This window comes from Schistocerca cancellata, unplaced genomic scaffold (genome assembly GCF_023864275.1).
Source record: "Schistocerca cancellata isolate TAMUIC-IGC-003103 unplaced genomic scaffold, iqSchCanc2.1 HiC_scaffold_616, whole genome shotgun sequence".
Lineage (NCBI taxonomy): Eukaryota > Metazoa > Arthropoda > Insecta > Orthoptera > Acrididae > Schistocerca > Schistocerca cancellata.
In genome coordinates this window covers 29,225-40,993 of record NW_026046627.1, presented here as the reverse complement: position 1 = coordinate 40,993, position 11,769 = coordinate 29,225, and the positions used below count along the sequence as shown (strand labels likewise).

The 11,769-nt window shown below is 48.7% G+C and overlaps 22 non-coding genes across 22 annotated transcripts; all 22 read right to left on the bottom strand.

Moving 5' to 3' along the window:
- Positions 1-88: 88 nt before the first annotated feature.
- Positions 89-170, bottom strand: Trnas-cga (transfer RNA serine (anticodon CGA)). Its single transcript has one exon. It is a non-coding gene; the product is annotated as a tRNA-Ser (tRNA).
- Positions 171-308: 138 nt separating this feature from the next.
- Positions 309-381, bottom strand: Trnak-uuu (transfer RNA lysine (anticodon UUU)). The gene has a single exon. It is a non-coding gene; the product is annotated as a tRNA-Lys (tRNA).
- A 539-nt stretch (positions 382-920) lies between these two features.
- Positions 921-993, bottom strand: Trnaf-gaa (transfer RNA phenylalanine (anticodon GAA)). Its single transcript has one exon. It is a non-coding gene; the product is annotated as a tRNA-Phe (tRNA).
- Positions 994-1,606: 613 nt separating this feature from the next.
- On the bottom strand, positions 1,607-1,688 carry Trnas-uga (transfer RNA serine (anticodon UGA)). Its single transcript has one exon. It is a non-coding gene; the product is annotated as a tRNA-Ser (tRNA).
- Positions 1,689-2,258: 570 nt separating this feature from the next.
- On the bottom strand, positions 2,259-2,340 carry Trnas-cga (transfer RNA serine (anticodon CGA)). The gene has a single exon. It is a non-coding gene; the product is annotated as a tRNA-Ser (tRNA).
- A 138-nt stretch (positions 2,341-2,478) lies between these two features.
- Trnak-uuu (transfer RNA lysine (anticodon UUU)) lies at positions 2,479-2,551 on the bottom strand. The gene has a single exon. It is a non-coding gene; the product is annotated as a tRNA-Lys (tRNA).
- A 539-nt stretch (positions 2,552-3,090) lies between these two features.
- Positions 3,091-3,163, bottom strand: Trnaf-gaa (transfer RNA phenylalanine (anticodon GAA)). The gene has a single exon. It is a non-coding gene; the product is annotated as a tRNA-Phe (tRNA).
- Positions 3,164-3,776: 613 nt separating this feature from the next.
- On the bottom strand, positions 3,777-3,858 carry Trnas-uga (transfer RNA serine (anticodon UGA)). Its single transcript has one exon. It is a non-coding gene; the product is annotated as a tRNA-Ser (tRNA).
- A 571-nt stretch (positions 3,859-4,429) lies between these two features.
- Positions 4,430-4,511, bottom strand: Trnas-cga (transfer RNA serine (anticodon CGA)). Its single transcript has one exon. It is a non-coding gene; the product is annotated as a tRNA-Ser (tRNA).
- A 138-nt stretch (positions 4,512-4,649) lies between these two features.
- Positions 4,650-4,722, bottom strand: Trnak-uuu (transfer RNA lysine (anticodon UUU)). Its single transcript has one exon. It is a non-coding gene; the product is annotated as a tRNA-Lys (tRNA).
- A 539-nt stretch (positions 4,723-5,261) lies between these two features.
- On the bottom strand, positions 5,262-5,334 carry Trnaf-gaa (transfer RNA phenylalanine (anticodon GAA)). The gene has a single exon. It is a non-coding gene; the product is annotated as a tRNA-Phe (tRNA).
- A 613-nt stretch (positions 5,335-5,947) lies between these two features.
- Positions 5,948-6,029, bottom strand: Trnas-uga (transfer RNA serine (anticodon UGA)). The gene has a single exon. It is a non-coding gene; the product is annotated as a tRNA-Ser (tRNA).
- Positions 6,030-6,599: 570 nt separating this feature from the next.
- On the bottom strand, positions 6,600-6,681 carry Trnas-cga (transfer RNA serine (anticodon CGA)). Its single transcript has one exon. It is a non-coding gene; the product is annotated as a tRNA-Ser (tRNA).
- Positions 6,682-6,819: 138 nt separating this feature from the next.
- Trnak-uuu (transfer RNA lysine (anticodon UUU)) lies at positions 6,820-6,892 on the bottom strand. Its single transcript has one exon. It is a non-coding gene; the product is annotated as a tRNA-Lys (tRNA).
- A 539-nt stretch (positions 6,893-7,431) lies between these two features.
- On the bottom strand, positions 7,432-7,504 carry Trnaf-gaa (transfer RNA phenylalanine (anticodon GAA)). The gene has a single exon. It is a non-coding gene; the product is annotated as a tRNA-Phe (tRNA).
- A 613-nt stretch (positions 7,505-8,117) lies between these two features.
- Positions 8,118-8,199, bottom strand: Trnas-uga (transfer RNA serine (anticodon UGA)). Its single transcript has one exon. It is a non-coding gene; the product is annotated as a tRNA-Ser (tRNA).
- Positions 8,200-8,769: 570 nt separating this feature from the next.
- Trnas-cga (transfer RNA serine (anticodon CGA)) lies at positions 8,770-8,851 on the bottom strand. Its single transcript has one exon. It is a non-coding gene; the product is annotated as a tRNA-Ser (tRNA).
- Positions 8,852-8,989: 138 nt separating this feature from the next.
- On the bottom strand, positions 8,990-9,062 carry Trnak-uuu (transfer RNA lysine (anticodon UUU)). Its single transcript has one exon. It is a non-coding gene; the product is annotated as a tRNA-Lys (tRNA).
- A 539-nt stretch (positions 9,063-9,601) lies between these two features.
- On the bottom strand, positions 9,602-9,674 carry Trnaf-gaa (transfer RNA phenylalanine (anticodon GAA)). Its single transcript has one exon. It is a non-coding gene; the product is annotated as a tRNA-Phe (tRNA).
- Positions 9,675-10,287: 613 nt separating this feature from the next.
- Trnas-uga (transfer RNA serine (anticodon UGA)) lies at positions 10,288-10,369 on the bottom strand. Its single transcript has one exon. It is a non-coding gene; the product is annotated as a tRNA-Ser (tRNA).
- Positions 10,370-10,940: 571 nt separating this feature from the next.
- On the bottom strand, positions 10,941-11,022 carry Trnas-cga (transfer RNA serine (anticodon CGA)). Its single transcript has one exon. It is a non-coding gene; the product is annotated as a tRNA-Ser (tRNA).
- Positions 11,023-11,160: 138 nt separating this feature from the next.
- Trnak-uuu (transfer RNA lysine (anticodon UUU)) lies at positions 11,161-11,233 on the bottom strand. The gene has a single exon. It is a non-coding gene; the product is annotated as a tRNA-Lys (tRNA).
- Between the last annotated feature and the right edge of the window lie 536 nt (positions 11,234-11,769).

Genomic DNA, 11,769 nt, shown 5'->3' with positions numbered 1-11,769 from the left:
TGAGAATGGCATCACTGGTTGCACCCGCATTCGCCCACGCATGTCACATGTGTGCGAAAACGTTTGCTCCTCTTTACGCAAAATCGCACGCAGCCGGTAGGATTCGAACCTACGCTCCCAGAGGGAATCTGATTTCGAGTCAGACGCCTTAACCATTCGGCCACGACTGCCGTTAGCGCGGTGTTCTCTCGACACATGCAACTGCTACCGTTTAAAACACTGTGGTGTCAGAAAACGGCGTAGCTGCATTATTTTCCGTAGCGTTTCCACCGCTACCAGACGAATCGCTACCAAAGTATTAAAATTTCCGCCCGGACAGGGACTTGAACCCTGGACCCTTAGGTTAAAAGCCTAATGCTCTACCGACTGAGCTATCCGGGCTCACACAAGGCTGCAAAACCTCCCACGATGCACAACTATACATTGACTCATGTCCTTTACTGTTGTTCAATCGCTGCATGGGGCCGTTACTAATAAAACGTCGCCCAAATGCTGTCTACAAACTTATCGCGCTAAGCCCGTAACACACTATCGAAGACTGCTGACACACGATGCAACAACAAATTGTACCAGTTGTTACGTCTCATACGTTGGAGCAGAGAATTTACGTGTTTTGTCGACACTCACTGGGCAATTGGAAAATTCACAAGCATTTCGAATGCAATGTTTCCCACGCTTTCGCTCATTTCACGGTTCCGTTGAAGATGTTCTTCACCACCTGACACAGAAAAGGGAATGCAGTCGGTAGGATATTTTTAATTCTTTTGCTTCTAAGGGAGTTAGTTGTCTAGTAAGTTCCTCTTATGGCATGCAATAGACAACCAGAACAGCTACAGGAGAGGGTCAGTTTTGTTGTCAGCGGTAGTTGCATTATCACAAACGCAGAGTAATTCCATTGGCGTCGCATGAAAACGAATACCTGCCGAAACCCGGGATCGAACCAGGGACCTTTAGATCTTCAGTCTAACGCTCTCCCAACTGAGCTATTTCGGCTGACGTCGAAGGTTGCCATTTGCATGTGTTCGTTAATTTGTGCCTCGTTGCCAATTTCACAGTCACCTTCGTCTGATAAGACATAGGGACGCTGAAGGGCGAGCAGCCGATGCAGTGAAGTTCCACACACATTTCTTCAGCTTCCGTCATCGTAACAAGCAAACATGTCGACTCGATTCGTGTGATATTGAATTCGCTGACTTGACGTGACGCCACGCTGACGCTAGAAAACACGTGCTATATCGATGCCAGGGGCAACTCGTGTGCAGAGAACGAGACACAAGAAGGAGTGAGCCTCTCCACCATATGAGAGGCAGTATCTAGCAGATACACACGGTAAAACATTCGACTTGCGTTAGCTCATAAATTGCTACACGTCATCGTCTGCAAGCTAAAATGGACACATCTGCACTGCCCAGTGAGGCGACACTTGTACTAACACCTGGTGGACGGCTGTGAGACTAGGAGATGAGCTGCGGCTTCTGGGGGCGACTGTAACGCTGCGCCCTCGATCAAATAACACTGCACATTGCTGGTGACCCACGTGTTTAGTAGTGACGCAACTGCTAGGTGCATCCTAGCAACGTCCGCCTTTTGAGAGCGAGAAAATTTTCGCAGTCGGCAGGACTCGAACCTACGCTCCCAGAGGGAATCTGATTTCAAGTCAGACGCCTTAACCACTCGGCCACGACTGCCGGTGGCGGAAGCGACTCCCGACAAGTGAAGCCGCCATCTTTAGAAGCAATCTGATGGCAGAAAACGGCGTGGCCTCACTCTTTGCTGTAGGGTTTCCATTAGCCGTTACGAAAGTGTACTAATTTCCCACTGACTTATGGCTCCAATGGCGACTTCACCGACTTCCCACTGACGCACCGCTGACGCTAGTTTTCTGTCGTCTTAAAACGATGGACATACCTCCAAGCAGCTGCGAGATCTTAAGAAAAGAAAAAAAACGCTGCACCACTGCTTTTGCCGCACTCGAATGATTGAAATTGCGATTCATAAAAAGAAAATGAAATGTCCGCTCTGTCCAACACTTTCGAGCACATCTGTGTACTCACCATCTCAGCGACGGCTTTCTGCAGTCCCAGCGTCAGTGCGAGGTGAACCGAAAGGCACAGTAAGTAGCTGTCGTCGCGAAAACTCAGTATTCTTAAAACGGAAATTTTCGTCTTGTTGAGAATGGCATCACTGGTTGCACCCGCATTCGCCCACGCATGTCACATGTGTGCGAAAACGTTTGCTCCTCTTTACGCAAAATCGCACGCAGCCGGTAGGATTCGAACCTACGCTCCCAGAGGGAATCTGATTTCGAGTCAGACGCCTTAACCATTCGGCCACGACTGCCGTTAGCGCGGTGTTCTCTCGACACATGCAACTGCTACCGTTTAAAACACTGTGGTGTCAGAAAACGGCGTAGCTGCATTATTTTCCGTAGCGTTTCCACCGCTACCAGACGAATCGCTACCAAAGTATTAAAATTTCCGCCCGGACAGGGACTTGAACCCTGGACCCTTAGGTTAAAAGCCTAATGCTCTACCGACTGAGCTATCCGGGCTCACACAAGGCTGCAAAACCTCCCACGATGCACAACTATACATTGACTCATGTCCTTTACTGTTGTTCAATCGCTGCATGGGGCCGTTACTAATAAAACGTCGCCCAAATGCTGTCTACAAACTTATCGCGCTAAGCCCGTAACACACTATCGAAGACTGCTGACACACGATGCAACAACAAATTGTACCAGTTGTTACGTCTCATACGTTGGAGCAGAGAATTTACGTGTTTTGTCGACACTCACTGGGCAATTGGAAAATTCACAAGCATTTCGAATGCAATGTTTCCCACGCTTTCGCTCATTTCACGGTTCCGTTGAAGATGTTCTTCACCACCTGACACAGAAAAGGGAATGCAGTCGGTAGGATATTTTTAATTCTTTTGCTTCTAAGGGAGTTAGTTGTCTAGTAAGTTCCTCTTATGGCATGCAATAGACAACCAGAACAGCTACAGGAGAGGGTCAGTTTTGTTGTCAGCGGTAGTTGCATTATCACAAACGCAGAGTAATTCCATTGGCGTCGCATGAAAACGAATACCTGCCGAAACCCGGGATCGAACCAGGGACCTTTAGATCTTCAGTCTAACGCTCTCCCAACTGAGCTATTTCGGCTGACGTCGAAGGTTGCCATTTGCATGTGTTCGTTAATTTGTGCCTCGTTGCCAATTTCACAGTCACCTTCGTCTGATAAGACATAGGGACGCTGAAGGGCGAGCAGCCGATGCAGTGAAGTTCCACACACATTTCTTCAGCTTCCGTCATCGTAACAAGCAAACATGTCGACTCGATTCGTGTGATATTGAATTCGCTGACTTGACGTGACGCCACGCTGACGCTAGAAAACACGTGCTATATCGATGCCAGGGGCAACTCGTGTGCAGAGAACGAGACACAAGAAGGAGTGAGCCTCTCCACCATATGAGAGGCAGTATCTAGCAGATACACACGGTAAAACATTCGACTTGCGTTAGCTCATAAATTGCTACACGTCATCGTCTGCAAGCTAAAATGGACACATCTGCACTGCCCAGTGAGGCGACACTTGTACTAACACCTGGTGGACGGCTGTGAGACTAGGAGATGAGCTGCGGCTTCTGGGGGCGACTGTAACGCTGCGCCCTCGATCAAATAACACTGCACATTGCTGGTGACCCACGTGTTTAGTAGTGACGCAACTGCTAGGTGCATCCTAGCAACATCCGCCTTTTGAGAGCGAGAAAATTTTCGCAGTCGGCAGGACTCGAACCTACGCTCCCAGAGGGAATCTGATTTCAAGTCAGACGCCTTAACCACTCGGCCACGACTGCCGGTGGCGGAAGCGACTCCCGACAAGTGAAGCCGCCATCTTTAGAAGCAATCTGATGGCAGAAAACGGCGTGGCCTCACTCTTTGCTGTAGGGTTTCCATTAGCCGTTACGAAAGTGTACTAATTTCCCACTGACTTATGGCTCCAATGGCGACTTCACCGACTTCCCACTGACGCACCGCTGACGCTAGTTTTCTGTCGTCTTAAAACGATGGACATACCTCCAAGCAGCTGCGAGATCTTAAGAAAAGAAAAAAAAACGCTGCACCACTGCTTTTGCCGCACTCGAATGATTGAAATTGCGATTCATAAAAAGAAAATGAAATGTCCGCTCTGTCCAACACTTTCGAGCACATCTGTGTACTCACCATCTCAGCGACGGCTTTCTGCAGTCCCAGCGTCAGTGCGAGGTGAACCGAAAGGCACAGTAAGTAGCTGTCGTCGCGAAAACTCAGTATTCTTAAAACGGAAATTTTCGTCTTGTTGAGAATGGCATCACTGGTTGCACCCGCATTCGCCCACGCATGTCACATGTGTGCGAAAACGTTTGCTCCTCTTTACGCAAAATCGCACGCAGCCGGTAGGATTCGAACCTACGCTCCCAGAGGGAATCTGATTTCGAGTCAGACGCCTTAACCACTCGGCCACGACTGCCGTTAGCGCGGTGTTCTCTCGACACATGCAACTGCTACCGTTTAAAACACTGTGGTGTCAGAAAACGGCGTAGCTGCATTATTTTCCGTAGCGTTTCCACCGCTACCAGACGAATCGCTACCAAAGTATTAAAATTTCCGCCCGGACAGGGACTTGAACCCTGGACCCTTAGGTTAAAAGCCTAATGCTCTACCGACTGAGCTATCCGGGCTCACACAAGGCTGCAAAACCTCCCACGATGCACAACTATACATTGACTCATGTCCTTTACTGTTGTTCAATCGCTGCATGGGGCCGTTACTAATAAAACGTCGCCCAAATGCTGTCTACAAACTTATCGCGCTAAGCCCGTAACACACTATCGAAGACTGCTGACACACGATGCAACAACAAATTGTACCAGTTGTTACGTCTCATACGTTGGAGCAGAGAATTTACGTGTTTTGTCGACACTCACTGGGCAATTGGAAAATTCACAAGCATTTCGAATGCAATGTTTCCCACGCTTTCGCTCATTTCACGGTTCCGTTGAAGATGTTCTTCACCACCTGACACAGAAAAGGGAATGCAGTCGGTAGGATATTTTTAATTCTTTTGCTTCTAAGGGAGTTAGTTGTCTAGTAAGTTCCTCTTATGGCATGCAATAGACAACCAGAACAGCTACAGGAGAGGGTCAGTTTTGTTGTCAGCGGTAGTTGCATTATCACAAACGCAGAGTAATTCCATTGGCGTCGCATGAAAACGAATACCTGCCGAAACCCGGGATCGAACCAGGGACCTTTAGATCTTCAGTCTAACGCTCTCCCAACTGAGCTATTTCGGCTGACGTCGAAGGTTGCCATTTGCATGTGTTCGTTAATTTGTGCCTCGTTGCCAATTTCACAGTCACCTTCGTCTGATAAGACATAGGGACGCTGAAGGGCGAGCAGCCGATGCAGTGAAGTTCCACACACATTTCTTCAGCTTCCGTCATCGTAACAAGCAAACATGTCGACTCGATTCGTGTGATATTGAATTCGCTGACTTGACGTGACGCCACGCTGACGCTAGAAAACACGTGCTATATCGATGCCAGGGGCAACTCGTGTGCAGAGAACGAGACACAAGAAGGAGTGAGCCTCTCCACCATATGAGAGGCAGTATCTAGCAGATACACACGGTAAAACATTCGACTTGCGTTAGCTCATAAATTGCTACACGTCATCGTCTGCAAGCTAAAATGGACACATCTGCACTGCCCAGTGAGGCGACACTTGTACTAACACCTGGTGGACGGCTGTGAGACTAGGAGATGAGCTGCGGCTTCTGGGGGCGACTGTAACGCTGCGCCCTCGATCAAATAACACTGCACATTGCTGGTGACCCACGTGTTTAGTAGTGACGCAACTGCTAGGTGCATCCTAGCAACGTCCGCCTTTTGAGAGCGAGAAAATTTTCGCAGTCGGCAGGACTCGAACCTACGCTCCCAGAGGGAATCTGATTTCAAGTCAGACGCCTTAACCACTCGGCCACGACTGCCGGTGGCGGAAGCGACTCCCGACAAGTGAAGCCGCCATCTTTAGAAGCAATCTGATGGCAGAAAACGGCGTGGCCTCACTCTTTGCTGTAGGGTTTCCATTAGCCGTTACGAAAGTGTACTAATTTCCCACTGACTTATGGCTCCAATGGCGACTTCACCGACTTCCCACTGACGCACCGCTGACGCTAGTTTTCTGTCGTCTTAAAACGATGGACATACCTCCAAGCAGCTGCGAGATCTTAAGAAAAGAAAAAAAACGCTGCACCACTGCTTTTGCCGCACTCGAATGATTGAAATTGCGATTCATAAAAAGAAAATGAAATGTCCGCTCTGTCCAACACTTTCGAGCACATCTGTGTACTCACCATCTCAGCGACGGCTTTCTGCAGTCCCAGCGTCAGTGCGAGGTGAACCGAAAGGCACAGTAAGTAGCTGTCGTCGCGAAAACTCAGTATTCTTAAAACGGAAATTTTCGTCTTGTTGAGAATGGCATCACTGGTTGCACCCGCATTCGCCCACGCATGTCACATGTGTGCGAAAACGTTTGCTCCTCTTTACGCAAAATCGCACGCAGCCGGTAGGATTCGAACCTACGCTCCCAGAGGGAATCTGATTTCGAGTCAGACGCCTTAACCATTCGGCCACGACTGCCGTTAGCGCGGTGTTCTCTCGACACATGCAACTGCTACCGTTTAAAACACTGTGGTGTCAGAAAACGGCGTAGCTGCATTATTTTCCGTAGCGTTTCCACCGCTACCAGACGAATCGCTACCAAAGTATTAAAATTTCCGCCCGGACAGGGACTTGAACCCTGGACCCTTAGGTTAAAAGCCTAATGCTCTACCGACTGAGCTATCCGGGCTCACACAAGGCTGCAAAACCTCCCACGATGCACAACTATACATTGACTCATGTCCTTTACTGTTGTTCAATCGCTGCATGGGGCCGTTACTAATAAAACGTCGCCCAAATGCTGTCTACAAACTTATCGCGCTAAGCCCGTAACACACTATCGAAGACTGCTGACACACGATGCAACAACAAATTGTACCAGTTGTTACGTCTCATACGTTGGAGCAGAGAATTTACGTGTTTTGTCGACACTCACTGGGCAATTGGAAAATTCACAAGCATTTCGAATGCAATGTTTCCCACGCTTTCGCTCATTTCACGGTTCCGTTGAAGATGTTCTTCACCACCTGACACAGAAAAGGGAATGCAGTCGGTAGGATATTTTTAATTCTTTTGCTTCTAAGGGAGTTAGTTGTCTAGTAAGTTCCTCTTATGGCATGCAATAGACAACCAGAACAGCTACAGGAGAGGGTCAGTTTTGTTGTCAGCGGTAGTTGCATTATCACAAACGCAGAGTAATTCCATTGGCGTCGCATGAAAACGAATACCTGCCGAAACCCGGGATCGAACCAGGGACCTTTAGATCTTCAGTCTAACGCTCTCCCAACTGAGCTATTTCGGCTGACGTCGAAGGTTGCCATTTGCATGTGTTCGTTAATTTGTGCCTCGTTGCCAATTTCACAGTCACCTTCGTCTGATAAGACATAGGGACGCTGAAGGGCGAGCAGCCGATGCAGTGAAGTTCCACACACATTTCTTCAGCTTCCGTCATCGTAACAAGCAAACATGTCGACTCGATTCGTGTGATATTGAATTCGCTGACTTGACGTGACGCCACGCTGACGCTAGAAAACACGTGCTATATCGATGCCAGGGGCAACTCGTGTGCAGAGAACGAGACACAAGAAGGAGTGAGCCTCTCCACCATATGAGAGGCAGTATCTAGCAGATACACACGGTAAAACATTCGACTTGCGTTAGCTCATAAATTGCTACACGTCATCGTCTGCAAGCTAAAATGGACACATCTGCACTGCCCAGTGAGGCGACACTTGTACTAACACCTGGTGGACGGCTGTGAGACTAGGAGATGAGCTGCGGCTTCTGGGGGCGACTGTAACGCTGCGCCCTCGATCAAATAACACTGCACATTGCTGGTGACCCACGTGTTTAGTAGTGACGCAACTGCTAGGTGCATCCTAGCAACGTCCGCCTTTTGAGAGCGAGAAAATTTTCGCAGTCGGCAGGACTCGAACCTACGCTCCCAGAGGGAATCTGATTTCAAGTCAGACGCCTTAACCACTCGGCCACGACTGCCGGTGGCGGAAGCGACTCCCGACAAGTGAAGCCGCCATCTTTAGAAGCAATCTGATGGCAGAAAACGGCGTGGCCTCACTCTTTGCTGTAGGGTTTCCATTAGCCGTTACGAAAGTGTACTAATTTCCCACTGACTTATGGCTCCAATGGCGACTTCACCGACTTCCCACTGACGCACCGCTGACGCTAGTTTTCTGTCGTCTTAAAACGATGGACATACCTCCAAGCAGCTGCGAGATCTTAAGAAAAGAAAAAAAACGCTGCACCACTGCTTTTGCCGCACTCGAATGATTGAAATTGCGATTCATAAAAAGAAAATGAAATGTCCGCTCTGTCCAACACTTTCGAGCACATCTGTGTACTCACCATCTCAGCGACGGCTTTCTGCAGTCCCAGCGTCAGTGCGAGGTGAACCGAAAGGCACAGTAAGTAGCTGTCGTCGCGAAAACTCAGTATTCTTAAAACGGAAATTTTCGTCTTGTTGAGAATGGCATCACTGGTTGCACCCGCATTCGCCCACGCATGTCACATGTGTGCGAAAACGTTTGCTCCTCTTTACGCAAAATCGCACGCAGCCGGTAGGATTCGAACCTACGCTCCCAGAGGGAATCTGATTTCGAGTCAGACGCCTTAACCATTCGGCCACGACTGCCGTTAGCGCGGTGTTCTCTCGACACATGCAACTGCTACCGTTTAAAACACTGTGGTGTCAGAAAACGGCGTAGCTGCATTATTTTCCGTAGCGTTTCCACCGCTACCAGACGAATCGCTACCAAAGTATTAAAATTTCCGCCCGGACAGGGACTTGAACCCTGGACCCTTAGGTTAAAAGCCTAATGCTCTACCGACTGAGCTATCCGGGCTCACACAAGGCTGCAAAACCTCCCACGATGCACAACTATACATTGACTCATGTCCTTTACTGTTGTTCAATCGCTGCATGGGGCCGTTACTAATAAAACGTCGCCCAAATGCTGTCTACAAACTTATCGCGCTAAGCCCGTAACACACTATCGAAGACTGCTGACACACGATGCAACAACAAATTGTACCAGTTGTTACGTCTCATACGTTGGAGCAGAGAATTTACGTGTTTTGTCGACACTCACTGGGCAATTGGAAAATTCACAAGCATTTCGAATGCAATGTTTCCCACGCTTTCGCTCATTTCACGGTTCCGTTGAAGATGTTCTTCACCACCTGACACAGAAAAGGGAATGCAGTCGGTAGGATATTTTTAATTCTTTTGCTTCTAAGGGAGTTAGTTGTCTAGTAAGTTCCTCTTATGGCATGCAATAGACAACCAGAACAGCTACAGGAGAGGGTCAGTTTTGTTGTCAGCGGTAGTTGCATTATCACAAACGCAGAGTAATTCCATTGGCGTCGCATGAAAACGAATACCTGCCGAAACCCGGGATCGAACCAGGGACCTTTAGATCTTCAGTCTAACGCTCTCCCAACTGAGCTATTTCGGCTGACGTCGAAGGTTGCCATTTGCATGTGTTCGTTAATTTGTGCCTCGTTGCCAATTTCACAGTCACCTTCGTCTGATAAGACATAGGGACGCTGAAGGGCGAGCAGCCGATGCAGTGAAGTTCCACACACATTTCTTCAGCTTCCGTCATCGTAACAAGCAAACATGTCGACTCGATTCGTGTGATATTGAATTCGCTGACTTGACGTGACGCCACGCTGACGCTAGAAAACACGTGCTATATCGATGCCAGGGGCAACTCGTGTGCAGAGAACGAGACACAAGAAGGAGTGAGCCTCTCCACCATATGAGAGGCAGTATCTAGCAGATACACACGGTAAAACATTCGACTTGCGTTAGCTCATAAATTGCTACACGTCATCGTCTGCAAGCTAAAATGGACACATCTGCACTGCCCAGTGAGGCGACACTTGTACTAACACCTGGTGGACGGCTGTGAGACTAGGAGATGAGCTGCGGCTTCTGGGGGCGACTGTAACGCTGCGCCCTCGATCAAATAACACTGCACATTGCTGGTGACCCACGTGTTTAGTAGTGACGCAACTGCTAGGTGCATCCTAGCAACATCCGCCTTTTGAGAGCGAGAAAATTTTCGCAGTCGGCAGGACTCGAACCTACGCTCCCAGAGGGAATCTGATTTCAAGTCAGACGCCTTAACCACTCGGCCACGACTGCCGGTGGCGGAAGCGACTCCCGACAAGTGAAGCCGCCATCTTTAGAAGCAATCTGATGGCAGAAAACGGCGTGGCCTCACTCTTTGCTGTAGGGTTTCCATTAGCCGTTACGAAAGTGTACTAATTTCCCACTGACTTATGGCTCCAATGGCGACTTCACCGACTTCCCACTGACGCACCGCTGACGCTAGTTTTCTGTCGTCTTAAAACGATGGACATACCTCCAAGCAGCTGCGAGATCTTAAGAAAAGAAAAAAAAACGCTGCACCACTGCTTTTGCCGCACTCGAATGATTGAAATTGCGATTCATAAAAAGAAAATGAAATGTCCGCTCTGTCCAACACTTTCGAGCACATCTGTGTACTCACCATCTCAGCGACGGCTTTCTGCAGTCCCAGCGTCAGTGCGAGGTGAACCGAAAGGCACAGTAAGTAGCTGTCGTCGCGAAAACTCAGTATTCTTAAAACGGAAATTTTCGTCTTGTTGAGAATGGCATCACTGGTTGCACCCGCATTCGCCCACGCATGTCACATGTGTGCGAAAACGTTTGCTCCTCTTTACGCAAAATCGCACGCAGCCGGTAGGATTCGAACCTACGCTCCCAGAGGGAATCTGATTTCGAGTCAGACGCCTTAACCACTCGGCCACGACTGCCGTTAGCGCGGTGTTCTCTCGACACATGCAACTGCTACCGTTTAAAACACTGTGGTGTCAGAAAACGGCGTAGCTGCATTATTTTCCGTAGCGTTTCCACCGCTACCAGACGAATCGCTACCAAAGTATTAAAATTTCCGCCCGGACAGGGACTTGAACCCTGGACCCTTAGGTTAAAAGCCTAATGCTCTACCGACTGAGCTATCCGGGCTCACACAAGGCTGCAAAACCTCCCACGATGCACAACTATACATTGACTCATGTCCTTTACTGTTGTTCAATCGCTGCATGGGGCCGTTACTAATAAAACGTCGCCCAAATGCTGTCTACAAACTTATCGCGCTAAGCCCGTAACACACTATCGAAGACTGCTGACACACGATGCAACAACAAATTGTACCAGTTGTTACGTCTCATACGTTGGAGCAGAGAATTTACGTGTTTTGTCGACACTCACTGGGCAATTGGAAAATTCACAAGCATTTCGAATGCAATGTTTCCCACGCTTTCGCTCATTTCACGGTTCCGTTGAAGATGTTCTTCACCACCTGACACAGAAAAGGGAATGCAGTCGGTAGGATATTTTTAATTCTTTTGCTTCTAAGGGAGTTAGTTGTCTAGTAAGTTCCTCTTATGGCATGCAATAGACAACCAGAACAGCTACAGGAGAGGGTCAGTTTTGTTGTCAGCGGTAGTTGCATTATCACAAACGCAGAGTAATTCCATTGGCGTCGCATGAAAACGAAT